This window comes from Triticum urartu, chromosome 1A, assembly GCF_056163025.1.
Source record: "Triticum urartu cultivar PI428250 chromosome 1A, HENAU_Tu73, whole genome shotgun sequence".
Lineage (NCBI taxonomy): Eukaryota > Viridiplantae > Streptophyta > Magnoliopsida > Poales > Poaceae > Triticum > Triticum urartu.
In genome coordinates this window covers 448112368-448118466 of record NC_141873.1, presented here as the reverse complement: position 1 = coordinate 448118466, position 6099 = coordinate 448112368, and positions in this window count along the sequence as shown.

Genomic DNA, 6099 nt, shown 5'->3' with positions numbered 1-6099 from the left:
TTTGGGTATGCTCTATCTTCACCACACAAAGTATTTAAATCATGCACAACCCCGATGACAAGCCAAGCAATTGTTTCATACTTTTGACATTTTCAAAACATTTTCGATCTTCACGCAATACATGAGTGTGAGCCATGGATATAGCACTATAGGTGGAATAGAATGGTGGTTGTGGACAAGACAAAAAGGGAGAAGATAGTCTCACATCAACTAGGCGTATCAACGGGCTATGGAGATGCCCATCAATAGATATCAATGTGAGTGAGTAGGGATTGCCATTCAACGGATGCACTACAGCTATAAGTATATGAAAGCTCAAAAGAAACTAAGTGGGTGTGCATCCAACTCGCTTGCTCACGAAGACCTAGGGCATTTTGAGGAAGCCTATCATTGGAGTATACAAGCCAAGTTCTATAATGAAAAATTCCCACTAGTATATGAAAGTGACATAATGAGAGACTCTCTATCATGAAGATCATGGTGCTACTTTGAGGCACAAGTGTGGTAAAAGGATAGTAACATTGTCCCTTCTCTCTTTTTCTCTCATTTTTTTATTTGGGCCTTTTCTCTTTTTTATGGCCTCTTTTTTTATTTTGGCTTCTTTGGCCTCTTTTCTCTATTTTTCGTCCGGAGTCTCATCCCGACTTGTGGGGGAATCATAGTCTCCATCATCCCTTCCTCACTTGGGACAATGCTCTAAAATGATGATCATCAAACTTTTTATTTTTCTTACAACTCAACAATTACAACTCGATACTTAGAACAAAATATGACTCTATATGAATGCTTCCGGTGGTGTATCGGGATATGCAATGAATCATGAGTGACATGTATGAAAGAATTATGAACGGTGGCTTTGCCACAAATACAATGTCAACTACATGATCATGCTAGCAATATGACAACGATGTAGTGTGTCATAATGAATGGAATGGTGGAAAGTTGCATGGCAATATATCTCGGAATGGCTATGGAAATGCCATGATAGGTAGGTATGGTGGCTGTTTTGAGGAAGGTATTTGGTGGGTGTATGATACCGGCGAAAAAGTGCATGGTATTAGAGAGGCTAGCAATGGTGGAAGGAGGGAAAGTGCATATAATCCATGGACTCAACATTAGTCATAAAGAACTAATATACTTATTGCAAAAATCTAGAAGTTATCAAGCAAAGTATTACGCGCATGCTCCTAGGGGGATAGATTGGTAGGAAAAGACCATCGCTCGTCCCTGACCGCCACTCATAAGGAAGACAATAAATAAATAAATCATGCTCCGACTTCATCACATAACAGTTCACCATACGTGCATGCTACGGGAATCACAAACTTTAACACAAGAATTTATCAAATTCACAACTACTCAACTAGCATGACTCTAATATCACCATCCTCATATCTCAAAACAATTATCAAGCATCAATTTCTTCTTAGTATTCAACACACTCATACAGAAGTTTTATTATTAATCTTGCATACCAAGCATATTAGGATTTTAAGCATATTACCATGCTATGAAGACTCTCAAAATAATCTAAGTGAAACATGAGAGATCAATAGTTTCTATAAAACAAATCCACCACCATGCTCTAAAAGATATAAGTGAAGCACTAGAGCAAAACTATAAAGCTCAAAAGATATAAGTGACGCACATAGAGTATTCTATCAAATTACAAATCATGTATGGCTCTCTCAAAAGGTGTGTACAGCAAGGATGATTGTGGTAAACTAATAAGCAAATAATCAAATCATAAAATATGCTCCAAGAAAAACACATATCATGTGGTGAATAAAAATATAGCTCCAAGTAAAGTTACCGATAGAAGTAGACGAAAGAGGGGATGCCTTCCGGGGCATCCCCAAGCTTTGGCTTTTAGGCGTCCTTATATTATCTTGGGGGTGCCATGGGCATCCCCAAGCTTAGGCTCTTGCCACTCCTTGTTCCATAATCCATCAAATCTGTACCCAGAAACTTGAAAACTTCACAACACAAAACTTAAAATAGAAAACTCGTGAGCTCTGTTAGCGAAAGAAAAATAAAAGACCACTTCAAGGTACTGTAATGAACTCATTCTTTATTTATATGGGTGTTATACCTACTGTATTCCAACTTCTCTATGGATTATAAACTATTTTACTAGCCATAGATTCATCAAAATAAGCAAACAACACACGAAAAACAGAATCCGTCAAAAACAGAACAGTCTGTAGTAATCTGTAGCTAGCGCAAGATTTGGAACCCCAAAAATTCTAAAATAAATTGATGGACGTGAGGAATTTATCTATTAATAATCTTCAAAAATAATTAACTAAATAGCACTTTCCAAATAAAAATGACAGCAGTTCTCGTGAGCGCTAAAGTTTCTGTTTTTTACAGCAAGTTCAACAAGACTTTCCCCAAGTCTTCCCAACGGTTCTACTTGGCATAAACACTAATTAAACACAAAAAACACAAATAAAACAGAGGATAAATAATTTTTTATTACTAAATAGGATAAAAAGGCAAGTAATAAAAATAAAATTGCGTTGCCTCCCAACAAGCGCTATCGTTTAACGCCCCTAGCTAGGCATAACAAGCAAGAATAGATCTAGGTATTGCCATCTTTGGTAGGCAATCCGTAAGTGGCTCTCATGATAGATTCATATGGTAATTTTATTTTCTTTCTAGGGAAGTGTTCCATGCCCTTTTTTAATGGAAATTGAAATCTAATATTCCCTTCCTTCGTATGAATAATTGCACCAACCGTTCTAAGGAAAGGTCTACCGAGAATAACAGGGCAAGAAGGATTGCAATCTATATCAAGAACGATGAAATCTACGGGCACATAATTCCTATTAGCAACAATAAGAACATCATTAATTCTTCCCATAGGTTTCTTAATAGTGGAATCCGCAAGATGCAAGTTTAGAGAGCAATCATCAAAATCACGGAAATCTAGTAAATCACACAAAGTTTTGGGAATAGTAGACACTAGCACCCAAATCACACAAAGCATAAAACTCATAATTTTTAATTTTAATTTTAATAGTTGTTTCCCACTATAAAGTTTTCTAGGGATAGAAACTTCCAATTCAAGTGTTTCTTCATAAGATTGCATCAAGGCATCAACGATATGTTTAGTAAACGCTTTATTTTGACTATAAGCGCGAGGAGATTTTAGCACGGATTGCAACAAGGAAATACAATCAATTAAAGAGAAATTTTCATAGTTAAATTCCTTGAAATCCATAATAGTGGGTTTAGCAACATCTAGGGTTTTAATTTCTTCAATCCCACTTTTATCTAATTTAGCATCAAGATCAACAAATTCCGAATTCTTAGAACGCCTTCTAGGTAAAGGTGGATCATATTCAGTCCCATAATTATCAAGATTAACATTGCAAAACAAAGATTTAATAGGGGACACATCAATAACTTTTAGATCTTCATCATTATTTTCATAGGAGCTAGAACAACACGCTTTTATGAAGGCATCTTTCTTAGCACGCATCCTAGCGGTTCTTTCTTTGCACTCGTCAATGGAAATTATCATGGCTTTGAGAGACTCATTGATATCATGCTTAGGTGGAATAGATCTAAGTTTCAAAGAATCAACATCAAGAGCAATTCTATCAACGTTCCTAGCCAAATCATCAATCTTAAGCAATTTTTCTTCAATCATAGTATTAAAATTCTTTTGCGAAGAAATAAATTCTTTAATATTAGATTCAAAATCAGAGGGCATCTTATTATAATTTCCATAAGAATTGTTGTAGAAATTACCATAATTATTAGAGAGATTACTAGGATAAGGCCTAGGATTGAAATTTCCTCTATACGCGTTGTTACCAAAATTGTTCCTACCAACAAAATTCACATCCATAGATTCATTATTATTCTCAATCAAAGTAGACAAGGGCACATCATTAGGATCAGAAGAAACACTCGTATTAGCAAATAATTTCATAAGTTCATCCATCTTTCCACTCAAAACATTAATTTCTTCTATCGCATGCACCTTTTTAGTAGATCTTTCAGTATGCCATTGAGAATAATTAACCATAATATTATCTAGGAGTTTAGTAGCTTCTCCTAAAGTGATTTCCATAAAAGTGCCTCCCGCGGCCGAATCTAAAAGATTTCTAGAAGCAAAATTCAACCCGGCATAAAAAATTTGTATAATCATCCACAAATTCAAACCATGAGTAGGGCAATTACGTATCATTAATTTCATTCTCTCCCAAGCTTGTGCAACATGTTCATGATCAAGTTGTTTAAAATTCATAATATCGTTTCTAAGAGAGATGATCTTAGCGGGAGGAAAATACTTAGAGATAAAAGCATATTTGCACTTATTCCATGAATCAATACTATTTTTAGGCAAAGATGAAAACCGAGCTTTAGCACGATCTCTAAGCGAAAAAGGAAATAGCTTCAATTTAACAATATCATTATCGACATCTTTTTTCTTATGCATGTCACACAAATCAACGAAGCTATTAAGATGTGTAGCGACATCTTCACTAGGAAGGCCGGAGAACGGATATTTCATGACAAGATTCAACAAGGCAGTATTAATTTCACAAGATTCAACATCGGTAAGAGGAGCAATTGGAGTGCTAAGGAAATCATTATTATTGGTATTGGCGAAGTCACACTATTTAGTATTATCTTGAGCCATCGCGACAAACAAGCAAACTAACACACAAGCAAACAAAAGGCAAACGGCAGAAGAGGCAAACGGAGAAAGAGAGGGAGGATAGAGAGAGAGGGCGAATAAAACGGCAAGGGTGAAGTGGGGGAGAGGAAAACGAGAGGCAAATGGCAAATAATGTAATGCGGGAGATAGGGATTGTGATGGGTACTTGGTATGTTGACTTTTGCGCAGACTCCCCGGCAACGGCGCCAGAAATTCTTCTTGCAACCTCTTGAGCATTGCGTTGGATTTCCCCGAAGAGGAAGGGATGATGCAGCAAATTAGCGTAAGTATTTCCCTCAGTTTTTGAGAACCAAGGTATCAATCCAGTAGGAGGCTACGCTCGAGTCCCTCATACCTACACAAAAACAATAGCTTAACGCAACCAACGCGCTTAGGGGTTGTCAATCCCTTCACGGTCACTTACGAAAGTGAGATCTGATATAGATGATAAATAATATTTTTGGTATAAAGATGCAAAGTACATAAAGTAAAAGCAAAGTAAAAGCAAAGCAATAATAAAGTAATGGAGATTGATATGATGAGAAAGAGACCCGGGGGCCATAGGTTTCACTAGTGGCTTCTCTCAAAAGCATAAGTATTCTACGGTGGGTGAACAAATTACTGTTGAGCAATTGATAGAATTGAGCATAGTTATGAGAATATCTAGGTATGATCATGTATATAGGCATCACGTCCGAGACAAGTAGACCGAAACGATTCTGCATCTACTACTATTACTCCACTCATCGACCGCTATCCAGCATGCATCTAGAGTATTAAGTTAAAAATAGAGTAATGCCTTAAGCAAGATGACATGATGTAGAGGGATAATTTCATGCAAGATGATAAAAACCCCATCTTGTTATCCTCGATGGCAACAATACAATACGTTCCTTGCTGCCCCTTCTGTCACTGGGAAAGGACACCGCAAGATTGAACCCAAAGCTAAGAACTTCTCCCATGGCAAGAACAACCAATCTAGTAGGCCAAACCAAACTGATAATTCGAAGAGACTTGCAAAGATAACCAATCATACATAAAATAATTCAGAGAAGATTCAAATATTATTCATAGATAGACTGGATCATAAACCCACAATTCATCGGTCTCAACAAACACACCGCAAAAAGAAGATTACATCGAATAGATCTCCACAAGAGAGGGGAGAACATTTTATTGAGATCCAAAAAGAGAGAAGAAGCCATCTAGCTACTAGCTATGGACCCATAGGTCTGAAGTAAACTACTCACACTTCATCGGAGGGGCTTGGATGATGATGTAGAAGCCCTCCATGATCGATGCCCCCTCCGGCGGAGCTCCGGAACAGGCCCCAAGATGGGATCTCGTGGATACAGAAAGTTGCGGCAGTGGAATTAGGTTTTTGGCTCCGTCCCCGATCGTTTGGGGGTACGTGGATATATATA